The sequence below is a fragment of the Saimiri boliviensis genome, assembly GCF_048565385.1.
Source record: "Saimiri boliviensis isolate mSaiBol1 chromosome 19 unlocalized genomic scaffold, mSaiBol1.pri SUPER_19_unloc_4, whole genome shotgun sequence".
Lineage (NCBI taxonomy): Eukaryota > Metazoa > Chordata > Mammalia > Primates > Cebidae > Saimiri > Saimiri boliviensis.
This window is the reverse complement of record NW_027412505.1, coordinates 1,314,337-1,336,511: the sequence shown is the minus strand read 5'-3', so window position 1 is coordinate 1,336,511 and position 22,175 is coordinate 1,314,337. Positions and strand designations below refer to the sequence as shown.

At 37.7% G+C, this 22,175-nt stretch overlaps 1 long non-coding RNA gene across 1 annotated transcript in view; it reads right to left on the bottom strand.

The window, feature by feature from the left end:
• The window catches only part of LOC141583356 (uncharacterized), a 69,021-nt gene that overhangs the window by 13,979 nt on the left and 32,867 nt on the right, over positions 1-22,175 (bottom strand). The window contains exons 2-3 of the long non-coding RNA XR_012516012.1: positions 16,420-16,558; positions 11,833-11,950 (exon numbers count right to left, since the gene is read on the bottom strand). This is a non-coding gene — a long non-coding RNA (uncharacterized LOC141583356). The remainder of the gene's footprint in view (positions 1-11,832; positions 11,951-16,419; positions 16,559-22,175) is intronic.

Here is a 22,175-nt window from a genome sequence, read left to right as displayed (position 1 = left end):
TTAGATACTCTTACCACACACGCACATACACACACGTCAAAAGGAAAGGTGACTATGGAAGATAATGTAGTAATTTATTAAAGTATTTGACTGTTAAAAGCACTTCACCATGCAGATGTATATGGAAACATGTTGTACACCTTACATTTATACAATAAAAATATTACTCATCATTATTACTGAAAAATAAAATTTTTCATAGACACTTAAAATATAAATTATATTAAGATAACTGTACACATATTTTAAGCATTTCTCAGTATTAATTTTTAACATGGTGAATAGTAATAGAACCCACATAAATAATTACTGAAAATAAAAATGTCTTCCCCATTCTACTGAGAGATCTTCAGGGAAAATATTCTAGTAGTCCAGGTTAATTTTTTTTTAACTCTATATTTTTTGTGGACATAATTGCAAGTCAAAAAAGAATCTTCCTATGAATCATCGGTTATTTCAGTGTCCTAGGCATCTCTAAAAATAAGCTGCCAGACAACCTGAACCTGGAAAAGAATTGAAAATTTCCCCATTCAGTTGTATTCTTTTTGTTCACTGGTAACTGTAGGAATTTTTAGAAATCAAGTTGCTTTCTCGATGTTCACTGCATTCAATAGCATGTATGTCATGAAAATGTTCCCTTATTTATCTGTATGCCTAATAAACTGTAGTATGAAGTAAATAATAATTCACTTGAAAAGCTCCTCTGTAGTTACTGCAGATTTGAGTGTGATTATTTAAATGTCACCCGATGAGGCAGAGTAGGATGATTACCAACCACCTGCCTGTCTAATACATCTTGAAAGGCATCAAAACTCATGTGCTTGCAGGCAAGAAGCATGACATAGTTATTTCATTCCACTTTAATAAATCATGCTTGAGTTTACTACTGTGAGCCAGGGAGGATTGAAGAGAAAGTGGAATGGGCTCAGAACTCTGAGAAATAAAGCACAGCTAAGGAGACAGCCAGAGAAGTTGTAGTTCTGAAATTGGCTGCTTTCTGTCAAACACTGAGAGACTTTCTTTCTCATAGAGATTAGCTTATTTTTTTCACAAAGGTGGAAGGGGATATTTGGAAATTTTTTAAAAAATCACACACTGGTGTATAGAAAGAAAAATTTAACAATACAGTGAGACCCCCTGATCTTTCATACTGATATGAATTAAAACATAAGGCATGTCTATCCTGACAAAGACCAAATACACAATTACATAAGCCAAGATTCATCATCTTTCTCAACATCATCATCCACTGAATGTTTACTGTGTGCCAACAAGTTAAGTGTTTTCAAGGAAACCTCACAAAACCTTTATGAGCCAGGTACTTTTATGAGCCCCTTTTTTCAAATGAAAAAATTAAAGCCTACAGAAGTTGTAAATAACTGGTCCAAAGTGGTTACACTACTAAAGATCCTCTCATTCCAAGGTCCCAGTCTTCCCAAAGAGCAAAGAAGAGATTAATATGGCTCTAGAATAAAAATAGTAGTATTTGGATAAGAAAATGAGTGTTACAGGAAGGAGAAAGCACACAGGATGAAAAGAGAAGAAAAGTTATGTTTGTAGAATAACTAGGAGACTGACTGAGTCAGTGGAGGATTTATATTGAGAAATGGTAGGAAGCAAGCTAGAATAGAAGACTGGGGGCAAATCAGTCAAATAGATTTAAATGCCAGTCTAAAACCAGGGCAATTGGAAGCCAGTGCACATTTTTTTTATCAGAGTTCAATACTTGAATAATCCTGTGTTTGTTTTAGGAAATCACACAAGATTGACAATCTGGTTAAATACATTTAATTTAGAGATTAGACATTGAGATTTATGTTAAGGATCCCTACTCTTTGCTACTTAAAAGTCAAGATAAGTGAACATTACATTTAGCTGAGAAAAGAAATATCCAGTAACTGCCTTTTGAATATGAACTTTTAATCACTGTTACATTGTTTTGTTCCTTGAGAATCTGTGATCTTCTAAAGAAAACAGATTCCTATTTTTATGGTAGGAACTTTATGAATGCAGACACTTAGTGAAGAAGTAATATAAGTGGTACCAACAACAGAAAATGGATTTAGGAGAAGTAAGTGACATGAATTGGGAGAATGTCATAAGCCCATTTTAGCCATGTTCCCCAAGACCTCCAGAATGCCTTTCACCCATAACTACTCACTGACATGGTGGCTTTCAGGTGAATGCCATGGAGATTGCTAGGCAAGGAGCATGGAGAAGACCAATCAGAAAATGCCTCGAGTCACTTGCCTATGTAAAATATCTCCCCTTTTGGGCTCTGTGTATTCTGCACTTTCTCAATATTCAGCTACATTAGATCCTCTTCTTGTTTCATTTTATTAATTTTTTTTAAGAGATAGGGTCTCACTGTATTGTCCAGGATTGTCTCAAATTCTCAGGCTTGCCTCCAACTTCCAGGGCTAAAGCCATTCTCCCACCTCAAGCCTCCTGAGTAGCTGGGACTACAGGTTCATAACACTGCATCTGGCTCTTTCTCTTAACTCTGACCACTGACTTCTAGAATTTCCTGCTATGCCACACTATAATGTGAGCTTATATGTATTTATAGAGGCTGCCAAGAAACAGTCCCAGAAGTGTTGTGTTCCAAATCTGAGAACAGAACTTTGGTTTACTTCATGTAGTGTTTGATTTTTAGGCTAGGGAAGCAAATGCATCCTTAAAACCAACTTATGTCCGTCCTGCCTCTGGGAAGTCTTCTCCAACACAGACGTCTTCAAACACAGAAATTGTATTTCTAAAAAAAAGGTGTGGAAAAGCATGTCTGAAAAATTTCAGTTCTCATAACATAGAAGTTAAAAAAAAGTAAGCAATAAAAATGTCATTGAATATATACATTCACATGTGAGACAAACATAGATAATGCAAATAAAAGTTGTGAAGGCTACCCACTTTCAAAACAAAACATTGACGAACTTTAATGTTTTTGCTACATTCCTTCTGTTGAACCAACTTCTTCAGAACTTTAGGAAATATTGCAATAGTATTGAGATCTAAGGAGAACACAGATCTAAAATAACATAGGTCTAAGATCTAGAACATAGATATAAGATCTACGTTCTCCTCCATATTTTAGGTTGTGCTTCTTAGAAAGGACTTGAAGCAATGCTTACTGGTTTTTAAATTATTGTCTTCTGTATGAGAATTTTCTCTTGTTTCACACACATCTTCGCCAAAAATAAATAAATAAATAAATAAATAAAGACTTTGTTACTTTTTGTTTGACTTCCTTTCCAATTACCTTGGTTCATTAGGGTAAGATTTAGCTGTATTTTCTCCATAAACTGAAAGGGTAGACATATTTTCTCTGTGGACAACCCAACAGAGCCACCGTCATTTGCTAAAGAACAGTTGCTATATGTTTTTGTGTTTTCACGTACTTAATTAAATGTGGCTTATATTAAAAATAGCACAGATGTTTTGTTAGAAAACCAAGATTAGAAAAAGATTACTACAGCCAACTCCACATCATCTCTCTTGCCATTTAGTTTCTACCATTCTGAGTCAAACTATCAGCATTGCTTCCATTATTCACCATTTCTCTTTGATGCTTCACATCGTTTATTTTCTTTTCTTTTTTAAAATTTCTATCACAATACCAGTCTCTCCCCACAACTCGAATTGCTCAAATAATTACATGAGGACTACCCTGGTTTAGATAGTGCCCTTTCATATGTTTTCTCATTCAGGTTTTATAAAAACTTGTTTTATGCCGGGCGCGGTGGCTCAAGCCTGTAATCCCAGCACTTTGGGAGGCTGAGGCGGGTGGATCACGAGGTCAAGAGGTCGAGGCCATCCTGGTCAATATGGTGAAACTCCGTCTCTACTAAAATACAAAAAATTAGCTGGGCATGGTGGCGCGTGCCTGTAATCCAGCTACTCAGGAGTCTGAGGCAGGAGAATTGCCTGAACCCAGGAGGCGGAGGTTGCGGTGAGCCGAGATAGTGCCATTGCACTCCAGCCTGGGTAACAAGAGCGAAACTCCGTCTCAAAAACAAAACAAAACAAAAAAAACAAAAAAAAAAACTTGTTTTACAAGACCTTGTTTTACAAGACCTTAAAATTGTGTGATTCAAATGGGCAATATGTAGCAATATGTTCATCTTTGATCTACCAATCCCACTCTTGAGAATTTATTCCAAGGACCAAAATGTATGCACCAACTCTATATATTAAAATAAGTATTAATAATACCAGGTTTTGAAATGACCACAATGTCCAGTAGTAGGAAATCAGTTAAATAAACTATGATACCTTTGCATGATGTAATAATGAATCCAATTTCCATGATCAGGTTAAGCATCAAAGGAAGCATATAAAACTATCTACATTATGACAGAAACTTGGATGTATTATTGATATGTACACCTGAAAGAGCTGAAAGTATATTTTACAAAATGGTAGGCTTATCAGTGCTTTTTATCTCTATCCTTTTCTCTCTTTTCTCTTTAACTATAAATAGCATATATCTCATGTGAGATACATGTGTGTATATATACATACGTATAAAATTGGCACCAAAGTACATATCATAATTTTACCTTTAAGAAAAATGAAACTTATGCTACCACTTACATATGACCCAGAAATTTCACTCCTATGTATGTACCCAAAGGAATAAAAATCTGTGATCACACAAATATTTGTACCTACATTTATATAGCAACATTACTAACAGTAGTCAAAAGGTAGAAACCCTCCACATGTCACCTTGATGAATTTAAAAATGTGGTAGCCATACAATGGTTATCATCCATAAAAAAGTAGTGATACACACCAAATTTAACCTTGAAAACATAATGCCAAGTGAAGGGAGTCACTCAAGTAGACCTTACATTGTGATATGGTTTGGCTGTGTCCCCACCCAAATCTCATTTTAAATTGTAGTTCTTATAATCCCTCTCTGTGGTGGGAGGGATCTGGTGGGAGGTAATTTAATCATGAGGGTGGTTACTCTCATGCTGTCCTATTGATAGTGAGTGAATTCTCGTGAGATCCGAAGGTTTTATAAGGAGCTTTTTCACCTTTTGCTTGACAAGTCTTTTTCCTGCTATCGTGTGAAGAAGCACGTGTTTACTTCCCCTTCAACCATGATTCTAAGTTTCCTGAGGCCCCCCCAAGCCATGCAGAACTGTGAGTCAATTAAATCTTTCCTTTATAAATGACCCAGTCTTGAGCAGTTCTTTATAGAGATGTGAGAATGAACTAATATACATCACTATACAACATTTTTACTGAAATGTTTGGCATAGACAATTCTACAGAGACAGAGAATATATCAGGGATTGCTTAGGGATGGAGGCATTGGGCAATGGGAGTGTATAAATAAAGGGCATGGAAACTTTTTTCAGATTATGAAAACTACAGTTGACTGTAGTGATAGTTGTACACATCTATTAATACACTAGAAGCTATTACTGTATGCTTTAAATGAATTAATTGCATGATATATGAATTATAACTCAATAAACATATTTAAAAATAAAAATAAAAAAATAACACATTTCTAGCAGCTTTCTTTTCCTTGGAAAAAACTTTAATTTACTTCTGTAATAGAGTGTTTTGGAAAAAAAAAACACTCACAGGACTAGATTCTTTAGTTACACAAATATAAAGCAAGTATATTGACTTTGAAAAACTATGGAATCTCAACAATTTTCAGTGCAGAAGCTGCAGGTGGAAATATTATATATCCTGTATGTGAATGTAAATTGAGTATTCTTACTTTTAGGATCACTTGCCTTTGGAAAGTTAGATCCTTTTCCCCCCATCCCCACATAAATATATTCAGTCCAAACTAAACATAGTATGAACTATGTTTAGTCGTATGTTGGTATTACATATGAAGTTAAGACTAAATAGTTTTATCTTTTAGAAATGTATAGCGACTATCGTGAATGTGTTTCTTGGGTCAGGAAAGTCTAACCACATCATCATAGGTGGGGTATGCGGTTTTTATAAAGGAATGGCTACTATCACTGTCAAACATACGAGATCATTAAATAAGCACGACTTCCTTGGACAACAGGGGAGGGGACCTGCTATTCTTTCTGGCATCCAGGAAGATTGTCTCCTGGTATACGTGGTACCAGATGGTAGAAGTTACTTTCTGATGGAGCTGAGATGTCCCTGACTGAGCAGCAACCTACCAGGAGGAAGGCATGAACTCTCTGGTTTGTTTAGTATCTACACACTAAGAGAAACTATTTCTAATAGCAGTGCAATATACTTCCTCTATTTTGCTCTATGTATCTGCATTTACTCAAGTTCTATGACACATAGCCTCACCTGAAATATAATTTGGGGAAATTAAATGAGGGGTTTATATTCATCCTGTAAGTAAACTGATGGAGGAAGAGTATGATGCAGAGAAACCACTGGATTTAGTGAAGTACTCTAAGAATTCCACAGATTTAAAACAAAATCAGAATGCAATCCAACAAAACAACTCCCAAACACAGCCAATGGGTCAATTTGCAGTACATGTTATGCATATTGTATACATACATTTTAGGAATTTCCAGAATTTTCTTGGATAAAAGAATGGACTGCCTCCTGTGATCGAAAATCATTTTAAGGTAGATATTTTAAATAAGGTCTCAAATGTCAAATACATAAGGTAGGAAAACCTCAAAGGACAAATTTATTTATTTTACTAAAAAAAATTAATTACATGGAAATAATATATCATCATCATTTCTCAGTTATAAAATGACAGAGTTTTCTGTTTTCTTATTCCTACTTTTTTTTTTCTTTCTTTCTTTCCTTTTTTTTTTTTTTTTTTTTTGGTTGTTGTTGTTTGAGAGACAGTCTCACTCTGTCGCCCAGGCTGGAGTGCAGTGGCATGATCTCAGCTCACTGCAACCTCCACCTCCCAGGCTCAAGCAATTCTTGTACCTCAGCCTCCTGAGTAGCTCTGATTATAGGTGCAGGCTGCCACGCCCAGCTACTTGTTATTAATTATTATTATTATTATTATTTTGTATTTTAGTAGAGATGGGGATTTACCATGTTGCCCACTCAAAATCATGGGCTAAAGTAATCTACCCACCTCAGCTTCCCAAAGTGCTGGGATTACAGGCATAAGCCACCATGCCCAGCCTCTTATTCAGACTTTCCTATGCTAAGTTTTTCAGCACGTGCTGCTGTAAAAGGCTGCATTGCTCTTATAGTCTAAACGTAGAATATATGTTATATTTTAAAATCATGTATTATGTTGTATATAACATATTAGAGATAGATATAATTGTAGCTACATTATTCTTCCCAAAGTTAGGGAAAAAATAGAACTGCTCATTTGAACTTTGATAAGGTTTAACCTTTAGAAGTTTCATGTTCATATTGAAATTAATTCTTCCCTACATCTAAATCTATGGTTTATTTTGAACATGTCACTAAGTCCTACTGTATTTTTAAATAATTAAAATATCCTTCCTAACTCTACTCTCTTAACCTCATACTTCATTTCATTCAATTCCTCCTCAGATGATATGGGTTAGAGTTCCTTTATTCAAGAGTGATATCAAAATTATTTAGCAGAGTATATTATGGACAGGATCAATCAGAACCAGATGCCAACTACTCAAGAAAACTTATAGATCAATCAGAACACATGCCACCCAATCAAAATAAACAGCTAAGTGCTAGATCAGGGGCCTAGAAGCCCCCCTATTACATAAGACATTACCTCATTCGTTGCTAAATCATGGGAGACATTCAGAGATCTTAGAAGGGGCAGGAGACTTGGAGTAGCCAAGTCTAATAACCAACATGCATGAAAGGTTTTCGCTGTTTTACTTTGCATAGATGTAACAATACAGCTGTTTATGTCTGCTCCCTCTCCAAACATTGCTAAAGTGTCAGCTAAGCAATAAGAGAAATATAATACCATATTAAGTGACAGAGCAAGAGATGTTAACCAACTTTTGGAAGAGGAAAAATTGCTAGGTGATAGCTGACTTTACAGAAAGGAGAAAGGTGTTGCCTAAGTGGAAGCTAAGCAAGATTCCAATGAGAAATAAGCTAACTTATCTTTTAGAATCCTGGAAAATTTTAGACATCGAAGATGCCAGGTATTTCTGAAGTTATAGGGGCTTAAGGATCATGACACTGAAAATGAAGCATTGCCTAGGTGTCTGTAAAAGGACAACTGGATTCTGTGTCTCTTTCTCTGACTTCATGCAACCAAGTAATTTCCTCTTTTTTATGTCTCAGGAGATAATTAATTTATTCTCTGTAGAAACTGGGTCAAAGAGTGTCAGAATCCAGGTTGTGAAGGCACAGTAAAAGCTGAAGTGAGGTGCCATGCTAGAAACAGTGTTTACTGAGAGTACCAGATCCAGTCTCCCTCCCTCACATGAATTCTGAAATATTTACAGACAGGTTTATCCATCCAGGCCTTTGGAGGGTTTGTCTATGGGAAAAACATTGGTGGGAATGTGCAATGATACAGCTGCTTCATGAAATATTTTGGTATTTTCTTAAATAGTCAAACATACACTTACCATTTGATTCAGCCATTCTACTCCAAAGTTCTGAAAGAAAATATTCTTTCTGATACTGCTCTCCTTTAACCTTGTATGTAACGTTGTATATGGATGTTCATAGCCGTTTTATTTGTAATAGCCAAAAACTAGGAATGCTTTGAATATCCATCAAGAAATATAGAAAATCTGAGGTGATTATATGTAATGGACTACTACTTAGCAATAACAAGAAATGAATTATCAGTATAAGCAACAATATGGATGAATCTCAAAATATTTTTTCTGGATGAAACAAAAAACAGGACAAAAAAGGAGTATATTCTGTATGTATGAAGAATGGGGAATGAGGAAATGTGGGAGCAAAGGATTGCAGAGATACATGAGTAAACTCTGGGAGCTGAAGGATATGTTCATTATTTTTGTTGCAAGGGGTTCACAAGTTTATAAATATGTCAAAACATTACATTCTATGATTTAAATATATATATTTAACTTTTAAATATGCAGTTTTTGAGGATTGAGTATAACTTGATTGTTTGATAGATGAATGATAGCCAGATTGATTGACTGATAGAAATGTAAAGCCAGGAATCCATATAGAGACCTTTGCATTTCTAAAGCTTGGGTCACCTAACTAAGTTGTTCTCTTTATATCACCTGCGAATGAGAATAACTTTTAGGTCTCGGGCATTCTAATTTTTTAACTTAATTATAGAAATCATTTTTGTAGTCATATTTTTATTTGTGCTTTGCTTTAAATGCAAAGCATTCTCAACAATGGACGTAAGTATCCAATAACGAACAGCAAGTATTAATGTCTTTTAACATAAAATTTACTGAGAAGTAAAAATACAAAGCTTACGAGTACAGAAATTATAGTTCTGCCTGGTTTATTTTATAAATAACCTCAGATCATGCTAAATGGCCAAAGTTACTTTATCTTCATTTGAATACTTTGATTCTTTTCATGAAGAGTTTCTCTCAATTTAAGACATTTGCTTTATGTCCAATTTAGAGAAGTATATCAAGTACTATATACACTATTTAATAATTCCTGCAGGAAGATGGAAGAATAATTTTATATAGTCATTTGGAAAAGGTTGAAAATATCCCAGTGGACACAGCATAATTCAGTACCTTTACTACTTTATTGATTTTATTTTGAGTAATTTGTCCATGTTTTGCTTTACAAATCATTTTTAATATATGCCTGGCATGCTTCTATCTATCTTCATATTATCCCAGTTTTTTTTCCACATGCTTTCTAGAATTATAATTTAACCCAGAGGTTCATACTGGCTGCATATCCCAATCACCTGTTAAAATATCAACATCCAGGCTCAACTCACAGATTCTGATTTAATTGTTTCAGGTAGGGCCCTGGCATACATATTCTTAAAAGCATCCCTGGCAACTCTAATGTGTAGCCAATATTGAGAATCACTGACTATCTTACACACTGTCTATATCAGCATTTTCCAAATGTGCTTGAACGTAAGAATGTTCAAACAAGATACCTCAAAAATCCAAAACAAGACTAATGGCTCTAAATTTCCAAATTTTAGATCCTCAAGCAAAACCTCCTGAGTCAGGATCTCCACAGAAGTAAGGAGAATCAAGAGCTTCAGTTTAAGAAGCACTATTTCACAAGACTCCAAAGACATTATAATCAATCCCAGAGGTTGGAAAAGATAAAGAATATATAGACACATTGGGGTCTTTCAATCTCCTGCCTTCTCATACCAACATTCAATGCAGCATCGTTTTTAAAACTTTTATCTCCTAAATACATGTGAAATATCTCTACTTACCTCCATTACCCCTCATCACACCTGTCACCTAAGAGCCTAACAACAAACCTCAGTCTACTCCAGTATCTCATTCTCACACCAGGTCACTGGCTTCTACTCTTGCCTTACTCCAACTTGTTTTCTCCATTAGAGCCAGACTTATCATTTGGAACATCAATCTTACCAAGTCACCCAGAGCTTAACATATTGCCCAGAGCTCTTATGGAAATACAGTACAAAACGTTCACACCTTGGTCTGGCTTCCACCTTTTCTCACCTCATTCAGGACTCAGCTCCCTTTACTTCCTGTCATCTGGCCAGGATAGCCTTCTTTCTCTCTGTTCATACAGGCTAAGCAAACAGATTGCCACAGGCCATTTGCAGAAGCTCAGTCTTCTGCTTGGAAAGCTCTTCCAGGCCCCCACCCTACAGCTTTATCTAGTTAAAAAGGCCTATGCATTCTTCACAAGTCAGGCAACAGCCAAGCCTTAATCTTCCTCTAGATAAGTCAAATCTTGCAACCTCAGGCTTTTTTAGTAGCATATACCACTCCTTCCTAAAATTGTCCAGAATTACAGCATGCATTCATCTGTGTGACTTCATTTTCGTTTTCCTCCTCTCCCAGCACCTATTTGACTATGAACTCACTGGGAACAGAACACTTTTTCTCTCTGAGACCAAATTGCCTAGGTTCAAATCCTAGCTTACTATTCTAAACATTTTGTGTGCAGATATTAACGCGACGGTAATTATTCTGATAATTTTCTCATTGCCGTTGTTAGCTTTAGAGCAATTGTTTTTTCAGATCTGTGTAACTGTATTAAACTGAAGCTTCCATATTAATTATGGCAGCAGAATTAGTCAAATGTTTATGTTGTTACACATTTAAGCCCAGAAATTTAAAATACATTTTTAAGAATCAACAGATTTTCATATGCTATATTTCTAACCTTAATAGCATTACAGGTATTTCTAACTTTAATAGCATTACAGGGGTGGGGAGGGCAGGGAAGAAAAAGAAAAAAATGGTAACAGCTCAGCAGCAAAGAAAGGTCAAAGCAGCGTTCAAGCGAACAGACTCAGCCCAAGGCCACAACTGTGGCCCAGGCTCAGTAGTGAGTACCACAAGCAGAACACAAGCAGAACGCAGCAAGCAGCAGCCATGTGGGGCCAGGTCCAAATAGCTGCGTGCTGCTCTCCGCAGGTGTTCCACAGCAAAATTTTGTGTGTTCTTTGTAAACAAGTAACATCCAAAATTGTAATTCTCCGCTAAGGTTTAAGTAACATTTAAATTCTAATAATAATTTCTTTGTTATCTCTGAGATAACTCTTTTAAAATCTGATTTAATTAAAGCAGTAGCTTCTAAAGGGGAAGAAATTACATCTAGCCCATAAATTAGTTAAAAAGCAAGTAGAAGCTAAGCATGTAAAACTACACCCTTTAAAGAAAAGCTTTAAACCAAATGGAAGTAATATCAGTTAAGTTAAAAAGTAAAACTGTTAAGCCCATTCTCAAAAAGTAAAATGGTCAAACCTACCTGATATTTCCCTGTTGGAAAACTTAAACGTTGTTCAAAAAGCAAAGCTTGCTGCTCCAGTGGCTCTATACCGGCCTTCCACAGCAGTAATTGTCTATTCAGGCTGGGATTCAGCAGGCTGGTAAAGATGAAAATTTAGAGGGATAGCAGTTTCCAGTTATAATGCACCCCCAAAATGAGCAGGGACAGTTTTAGGTAACATTGAAGCCTTTTCCATTTAAATGCCATTTAAATTTCTAAAGAAACTTAAACAAGGCAATCAATAATGCTAATACAAAATGTCATGTTGCTAAGCAGCCTTTTAAAGGGATAGCTCATTTAATGGACTATATTAAGGCTCATGATGGCAATGGAGGAAATTTACATAAGGCTACATTATTAGTGCCAACTATGGCAGGATTGAGGGTAAACAATGGGACTGCTGCATTTCCTGGAGCTTGTTTCCATTCTGGAAGAAAGGAACACACCAAAAGGACTGCAGACAAAATCTAAGAACAGGACCTCAGCCGAGGGTAACAACAAAAAATACTAAACCAGACATTTGCCCCAAGTGTAAAAAAATAAAGAAAAATAATTGGGCTAATCAATGTCATTCAAAATTTAATAAGGAAGGAAACCCGATTCCAACTGGGTCCTATCCTGCTTAAGTTACTCTCTTATCTCTGTACAATGTTTGTCCCCTGCCACCAATAAAAGCGCAGCAGCAAATTTGTGTAGCACTCAGAAAGTAAATATTTTACCTGGGGAGCCTCCACGAAAAAATACCAGCAGGAGTTTGTAAGCCCTTACCTACAGAAACAGTGGTTTTGCTTTTAGAAAAACCTAGCCTTAATACTAAAGGGATAAAATTTCATACAGAAGCTATTAATAGTAATTTTACAGGGGGAATGCAAATTGTATGTCATTTTCCAATACTTGCAGTGCTAAACCTAAAAAACGCATAGCACAAATGTTACTTTTACCTTACATCAAATTAGGTCAAAGCAAAGATGAAAGAATTGGAGGATTTGGAAGTACAAATAAGCAGGGCAAAGCTGCATACTGGATATATCAAATTACAGATAAACACCCAGCATGTAAAGTCACTATTCATAGAAAAAAAATTTAAAGGTTTAGTTAATACTAGCACAAATATCTCAATTATTTCTGTTCAGCACTGACCCTTTTCTTGGCCTGTATAAAATGCTCACTCTAATATAGTCAGAGTGGGGTAGGCCTCAGAAGTTTATCAAAGCAGTCTTATCTTACCATGCAAAGGGCCCCATTCAGTCTACTGTAATTCAGATTCCTATTAACTTGTGGGGAAGAAACTTATTACAGCAGTGGGGAACCAAAGTCTTAATACCTGAACAATCGTATAGCTCCCAAAATCAACAAATAATGGAGGCCATGGGCTATGTGCCTGAAATGGGAATAGAAAAAAATTTACAGGGTCTAAAAGAATCATTAGAAGTTAAGGGACAAAGTTCTCAACATGGTTAGAATATCATTTTTAATGACAGCCATTGTTAAACCTCCAAAACCAATAGCTTGAAAATAGTTAGATAATAAACCAATTTTGATAGAACAATGGCCACTTACAAAAACTGGAATTTTTTTTAAATGTAGTTGCTAAACAATTAGAAAAAGAACATGTAGTTCCCACATTTTTAGCTTAAAACTGTCCTATTTTTGTAATAAAAAGGAAATCTAAAAAATAAAAAATGTTAACAGATCTCAGAGCAATTAATGCAGCTATACTACTTTTACCCACTATGATTCAAAAAAATTGTCTACTACTATTATTGATTTGAAGGACTTTCTTTTTTTTCTTTACTTTTCTTTTTTTTTTTTTTACGATTCCTTTGGCAGAAAAGAACTGTAAGCAATTTGCCTTCACTTTTCCTAATACACTCATCAAAAACCTGCCTAAAAGTATTATTGAAAAGTGCTTCCCCAAGGGATGTTAAACAGTTCCACAGTTTGTCAAACTTATGTGGACACAGCTATTAAGCCCACTAGAAAAAAATTTCCTCAGTGCTATATTATTCATTATATAATATTCTTTGTACTGCACCAAATAAAGAGTTACTTATACAATGCTATAACCATTTAAAAAAAGAAATCCATTCAATGTACTAGGTTAATCGTAGCTCCAGATAAAATTCAAACTACAACTCCTTATTCGTATTTGTGCATGTTGGTAAAAAAAAAAAAAAAAAAAAAAAACACGACAAAAAAACCCCCCACTATGTCACTTCAAAAGGTGTTCATCAGAAGAGATAATTTAAAAACTCTAAATAATTTCCAGAAGTTACTTTGAAATATCAATTAGATAAGACCTACTTTAGCCATTTCAACTTATGCTATGAGTAATTTGTTTTCTATTCTTTGAGAAGATTCCAGTCTGCATAGTCCTCAAGAATTAACTTAAAAAGCTAAAATGGAATTGCAAGTAATTGAAGAAAAAAATTCATAAGGCTCAAGTAAGTAAAATTAATCATAAAAAGCCTTTAACATTATTAATTTTCCCTATTTAACACTATCTTACACTCTCTTAGTAATAATCTCTTAGGAGTTATTATTCAAAAATCAGGAGTTAGTGGAGTGGCTGTTTTTACTTCATAGTAGCACTCACACTCTGTATTTGGACTGAATTGCAACTTTGATTGGAATGGGGAGGTCTCAAGTTGTAAAAGTGCATGGATTTAATACCATAAGAATAATAGTGCCTCTTACAAAAATTCAAATTCAGCAAGCCTATACTAATAGTGTAACATGGCAAGCCTATTTGCCAAGTTTTGTGGGCACTTTAGAAAATCATTACCTAAAAAACAAAAATTTTTCCATTTTTAAAATAAACCAATTGGATTTTATCCAAAATTAGTAAGTCAAATCTCATTGAAAATGCAGAAAATGTTTTTACAGATAAAATCTAGTAACAATAAAGCTTCTTATTCAGGATCTAAAAGCAAAGTTATTCAAACTCCTTATACACTATTGGGTCTGGCAGAGGATCCAGGGAATGGCATAGCCAGAATGGACAACTGGGCCTTTGAATCTAGGCCACACATAGGTAGACTAACAAGTGATGGTGCAACCAGCTCAGGCAGCTTTATGTAAGGGCACCTGCTAGTTAGGAACATGCACCCCACCCCAGACCCCAATCCCAGACCACCTGCCTGCACTGGGCATTGTCTCATCTTGGCAGAAAGGTGTGGGGGTGATGATCAGGTAGTATGTCCCTGGGTCTCAGGCCTCAGAAGTTCCTTAGGAACTTGGCAGTCACTGGGCAGGGGAAGGGGCCCAGGGACCCCTTGTGTGCATTTGCCCATGGAATGTGTTCCTACCCCAGCTTCTCAGCCCTCACTAGAAGAGTCCAGGGCTTCCACCTGCTCTATGTTTCCAGCTCTGATCTACTGACCTGGTGACTCTGAAGGCTTCCTGACTCCAGCCTGGGGCCTCCTCTGTTAGATGGGGGTTCCAGGTTTCCTGCAGACAGAGGCCAACCCTTGGAGGTTGAACCTGGACCTCTTTTTTTTTAGACGGAGTCCCACACTGTCAGTGGTGCAATCTTGGCTCACTGAAATCTCCACCTCCTGGGTTCAAGTGATTTTCCTGCGTCAGCCGCCAGTGTAGCTGGGACTACAGGTGTATGCCACCATATCCAGCTAATTTTTTTGTATTTTTAGGAGAGATGGGGTTTCCCCATATTGGCCAGAAGGATCTCAATCTCCTGACCTTGTGATCCGCCCACCTCAGCTTCCCAAAGTGCTGGGATTACAGGAGTAAGCCACCGCTACCGGCCCTTAGTTCTTAAAGTATAATTTTTTTCTCTCTCCAGTCTCCCATTTTTACTAAGGAAAAATCATGATATGACCAAATGTCTCTATTATACCTGGCCTGAATATTTGTATAAAGTATAGCAAGAATAATTATTTTTACATATGTTTTCAAAATCGGATTTCATAAAACTTGGTTTCATAAAGTGAATCTCAGATAATACTTTTTAAAGCTGAGCCCAGCTATGGGTCTTGTTTTGTAGAAAAACCCACAGTCCTCCATTTTGTCCCTCACTTCCTGGAGTCCGCCTGCAGACCCTATTCTGCCTGGTAGCGCAGGGCGACCAATCACTGCTCAGCCTTAACCCGCCAAACCTAAAGCCAACCCCCATCCCCCACCCCTTGGCAGTTGCAGTAGTCTGCCTAGAAACAAGACAGCCAATAAAATTCAAACCTAAGCCCGCCAAGAGGTGACCAATCCCCTTCTGGCACGCAGAAAACCCTCCTCTGCTCTCCCTTAGACCAATCACTCTGCAACACCTCGCCTAAACAGGCCGCCGCCCCTATAAAAACCCTCTCTGGCAGCTGCTGGGTGCAGCTCAGCTCCCCTCCCTCCTGGGTTGCCCGCAGATCCCAATAAACCTGGACTCGGCTTAACAACTCCTCGCTCTCATTTGCTTTGGGGAGGGTCTCTGCGGGTCGCACAGGTCTGTTCCCTCAAATAACTACATGAGTTGCATAAATTTCTCTTTTGAGGTCACAGGATAACTTGGGTATCATAAGCCTGTCAGGAAGTGACATTATTTACTTACCACAAGTTACTTACAGGGAATGTGTAGACAAGGTATGAAGCCAGTTTTCCCAAAGGGTTTTTATTGACTCTATACATCAAGTTTGATTCCTTAGGGAAAGCATGCCATTCCAGTCAAAGCCTTGCCAAAATAACTAATTTCTCCAATTGTGACCTGTTGCAGAAGAAAACATTCTTTTGCACTTATGCAAATTATATTTCCATAAGTTAAGAATCTATTCACAAATAGATTCTAAATTCTGGAGTAAACAAATAGAGAGAAACAAATATGCTTCTAATTTTGTTTACTCAATTGGAGTATATTTTACTCAATTGCTAAAAGCTGTAAATAGCTCAAAATAAGCTTCCTGAACTCTGAAAAACAAAACAAAGGATCAGTAATATTTTAAGCAAAGCCAAAAAGATTACTTCAGTCTATATTAGTTCACTCCGTGCAGTTATCTCCTGTTCTGCTTTATATTCTTGAACATTTCAGGTCTCCATGAGAGTCCTGAAAGTTTTTTCTTTATGCTAATGACAAAATTTCCAAAGTTATCAGAAACCTGCATTTAGGAGCACCTGTCAATGTCCCATAGCAGATTATAAGTCACCTTTCAAAGAGGATTAAAACAAGACAACAAATGTCTGTGGATGACAAAGAAGTCTTAGGATAACATATTTATGCAAATACAGTCCAAGGAAAATGAAACACCATTTCACATTTGGCAATGCTTTCTTTTTTTTCCTGAGATAGAGTTTTGTTCTTGTTGCCCAGACTGGAGTGCAACGCTGCAATCTCTGTTCACTGAAACCTTCACCTCCTGGGTTCAAGTGATTCTCCGGCCTCAGCTTCCTGAGTAGCTGGGATTATAGGTGCTTGCCACAATACCTGGCTAACTTTTAGTATTTTTAGTAGAGATGGGGTTTCACCATATTGGCCAAGCTGATCTCTAACTCCTGACATCAGATGATCCACCCTCCCTCGCCTCCCAAAGTGCTGGGATTACAGATGGGAGCCACTGTATCTGACCTGACAATGCTTCCTGACAATTCTTCCTCTATGGTTTTTATACCAAATAAGCCAAATGTCATTTATGTACTTCAGGGGATATAATATCTAAAAGATATGTATGTAAGAAAAACAAGTGATTTATAATTTGATTTTTACAAGTTTCTCGGATATCAAATCCCAGGTTATCTTAAGTCACTCATTAACCAAAGTGATAACTCAAAAATTGTAAAAAGGCAAAAACCTTTACTCATTAATAGAGGGATGACTTCACTTTCCAAATAATATATATTTTTCCCTTTCCTGTTGTTCCAGTTTATTCAAAAGGTCAGGCAAAAATCTTTCATTTTTAAAATAATACATGAAAATCTTGTTCACAGGGAAAAGTTAAATCTCACCTTTGTATTAGTGCATTATTCATATCAAACCTAATTCTTTTTTTTTTTTTTTTTTTTTTTTTTGAGACGGAGTTTCACTCTTGTTACCCAGGCTGGAGTGCAAGGGCATGATCTCAGCTCACTGCAACCTCTGCCTCCTGGGTTCAGGCAATTCTCCTGCCTCAGTGTCCTGAGTAGCTGGGACCACAGGCACGTGCCACCATGTCCAGCTAATTTTTTTGTATTTTTAGTAGAGACGGGGTTTCACCATGCTGACCAGGATGGTCTTGATCTCTTGACCTCATGGTCCACCCACCTCGGCCTCCCAAAGTACTGGGATTACAGGCTTGAGCCACCGTGCCCAGCCTCAAACCTAATTCTTAATAAAAACTTATTGAACCTCCTTCATGACAAGAAACTGAAGCACTACAAAGGGGTTTTGAAACTTGGAGTGAATGACAGTATGTTTCAGTAATGCTTCATCTACCCAAGGGTAAACAATCAAATCTCTCCTCGACTGTTATCTAGAGAGGGCATCCAAGATGGCCAATTAGGAGCAGCTCAGGATTGCAGCTCTCAGGAAAAGCATGGAGGGTGAGTGGATGCTGCATTTCCAGATGTATTTTTATTGCTCACAGACCAGGAGATTCCCAAGCGGAGGAGCCCCATGGGTGGCCAACATGCCTATCTTGGCCCCCGCAGTTGTTTTGGCCTGCATGGCTGTTTTTGCCAGTGCAACTGTTTTGCTGGTGCCCCAGCATGGCGGTTCTCCATACAAAATACACAGGTCTGGATGCCATTTTAGCCGGTGACTGGAGCTCTGGGAAGGCAAAGTCACCCATTCATCTGATTAAAAAGGGTACTGAAACAGGGAGCCCGACCAGGAGAGTCTCAGGCAAAAAAGCACCACGAATCTCAGTGCTGCTGTTTCAGCTGGCACAGTGGGTCACCACATGGGAAATCACACAGATCCCGGCGCCTTTTCAACAGGTGACTGGAACACCTGGGAGACAGTCTACCGTTAACGAAAGAAAAATAATTTATTTTAAGGGGCTCTGAGGCAGGGAGCCAGGTGATCAGTCTCAGCTGGTCCCACCTCCACAAAAAAAAAAAAAAGCAACCCGAAACACTCTGTATTGAGAGTTTCACAGCAAGCACAGCTGAACCTGGGAAGGCCCAGCTCTGTGGGGGAGGGGTATCTGCCATTACTGAGGCAGTCCACCACTACAGAGGTAGTTTGCCATTCCTGAGGCAGTCCACCATTACAGAGAGAGTCGGCCATTATAGAGGTGGGCCACCAATGCCAAGGAAGTTCTAACTACACCCATAGAAACAGGACTGCAGGGAAGTTCACATGGCAGCTGGGCAGAGCCCACAGCAGCTCAGCAAAGCCTAGGCAGGCAGACAGTGACAAGGCTGCCTCCTCCCTGGGTAGGGCAGCCCTGAAAAAAAGCCAGCAGCACAACAGAAACTCATAAATAAAGCCCTAACTCCTTGGGACAAAGAACCTGGGAAGAAAAAAAAAGGGTGGGGTTTATGAGTTCTGCTGCAGCAGACTTAAATGTACCTGCCTATCAGCTCTGAATGAACAGCGGAGCTCACAGCTCAGCACTTGAGTTCCTATAAAGGACAGACTGTCTCCTCAAGCAGCTCTCTGACCCCGGTATATGCCAAGAGTCACCTCACAAAGGAGAGATAAGACTGACATCTGGCAAGTATCCTTCTGGGACAAAGATAGCAGAAAAAGAAACTGGCTGTAACCCTTACTGTTCTGCAGCTGCTGCAGGTGACCCCCAGGCAAGCAGGGCCTGGAGTGGACCTCAGCAGTCCTACAGCAGAGAAGCCAGACTGTTAGAAGGAAAACTAAGAAACAGAAAGAAATAACTTCATTATCAACAAATGGGACATCCACTCAGAGACTCAATCTGATAGACAACAGCTACAAAGACAACAGGTGGATATATCCACAAAGATGGGAAGAAGGCAGTGCAAAAAGAATGAAAACACCCAAAACCAGAATGCCTCTCCTCCTACAAGGGATCACAACTCCTCACCAGCAAGGGATCAAGGCTGGATGAGGAGAATACATATGATGAATTGACAGACTCAGGCTTCAGAAGGTGGATAATTAGAAAGTTCTGTGAGCTAAAAGAACATGTTCTAACTCAATGCAAAGAAACTAAGAACTTTGAAAAAAGATTTGATGAAATGCTAACAAGAATAAACAACTTAGAGAGGAATATAAGTGAATAGATGGAGCTGAAAAACACAACAAGAGAATGTCATGAAGCATACACAAGTTTCAACAGCCGAATTGACCACAAAAAATATGGGACTATGTGAAAAGACCTAATCTACATTTGATAGGTGTACCTGAATGTGATGGAGAGAATGAATCCAAGCTGGAAAATACTCTTCAGGATATTATCCAGGAAAACTTCCCCAACCTAGCAAGGCAGGCCAATATCCAAATCCAGGAAACATAGAACACCACAAAGATATTCCTCAAGAAGAGCAACCCCAAGGCACATAATCATCAGATTCACAAGGGCTGAAATGAAGGAGAAAATGCTAAGGGCAGCCAGATAGAAAGGTCGGGTTACACACAAAGGGAAGCCCATCAGACTCACAGCAGATCTCTCAGCAGAAACCCTACCAGCCAGAAAAGAGTGGGGGCCAATATTCAACATCCTTAAAGAAAAGAACTTTCAACCCAGAATTTGATATCCAGCCAAACTAAGCTTCGTAAGTGAAGGAAAAATAAAATCCTTTGTGAACAAGCAAGTACTCAGAGATTTCATCACCACCAGGCCTGCTTTACAAGAGGTCCTGAAGGAGGCACTGAACATAGAAAAGAACAACCAGTACCAGCCACTCCAAAAACATACCAAAGAGTAGAGAGCATCAACACAATGAAGAATCTGCATCAACTAACAGGCAAAACAGCCAGCTAGCATCAAAATGGCAGGATCAAATTCACACATAACAATATTAACCCTAAATGTAAATGGGCTAAATGCTCCAATCAAAAGACACAGACTGGTAAACTGGATAAAAAGCCAAAACCCATTGGTGTGCTGTATCCAGGAAACCAATCTCACATGTAATGATAAACAAAGTCTCAAAATAAAGGGACGGCAGAATATTTACCAAGCAAATGGAGAGCAAAAAACAGAGCAGGAGTTGCAATTCTCATCTCTGATAAAATAGGTTTTAAACCAACAAAAATCAAAAGAGACAAAGAAGGACATTACATAATGGTAAAAGGATCAATGCAACAAGTAGAGCTAATGATACTAAATACATATGCACCCAATACAGGAGCACCCAGATACATAAGGCAAGTTGTTAAAGACTTACAAAGAGACTTAGACTTCCACACTATGATAGTGGGAGACTTTAAGACCCCATTGTCAATATTAGACAGATCAACGAGACAGAAAATTAATAAGGATATCCAGGACTTGAACTCAGACCTGGACCAAGCAAACCTAATAGACATTTACAGAATGCTCCACCCCAAATCCAAAAAATATACATTCTTCTCAGCACCACATTGCACCTACTCTAAAATTGACCAAATAATCGGAAGTAAATCACCCTCAGCAAATGCAAAAGAATGGAAATCATAACAAACAGTCTCTCAGATCACAGTGCAATCAAGTTAGAACCCAGAATGCAGAAACTAACAGAACCACACAGCTTCATGGAAACTGAACAACTGGCTCTTGAATGTTGACTGGATAAACAAAGAAATGAAAGTAGAAATAAAGATGTTCTTTGAAACCAATGAGAACAAAGACACAACATACCAGAATCTCTGGGACACATTTAAAGCAGTCTCTAGAGGAAAATATATAGCAATAAGTGCCCATATGAGAAGCAAGGAGAGATCTAAAATCGACACCCTATAGTCAAAATTGAAAAAGCTAGAGGAGCGAGCTCAAAAAAAACCTCAAAACCTAGCAGAAGACAAGAAATGACTAAGATCAGAGCAGAATCGGAGATAGAGACACAAAACACCTTTCATAAAATCAACAAATCTAGGAGTTGGTTTCTCGAAAACATCAGCAAAATAGACCACTAGCCAGATTAATAAAAAAGAAAAGAGAGAATAATCAAATAAATTCAATAACAAACGATAAAGGGGATATTATCACAGATTCCACAGAAATACAAGCCATCATCAGAGATTATTACAAACAACTCTATGCACAAAAACTAGTAAACCTGGAAGAAATGGATAAATTCCTGGACACTTGCATCCTCCCAAGCCTAAAGCAGGAAGAAGTCAAAACCCTGAAGAGACCAATAACAAGATCTGAAGTTGAAGCAGCAATTAAGAGCCTACAACCCAAAAAAAGTCCAGGTCCAGATGGATTCACAGATGAATTCTATCAGACATA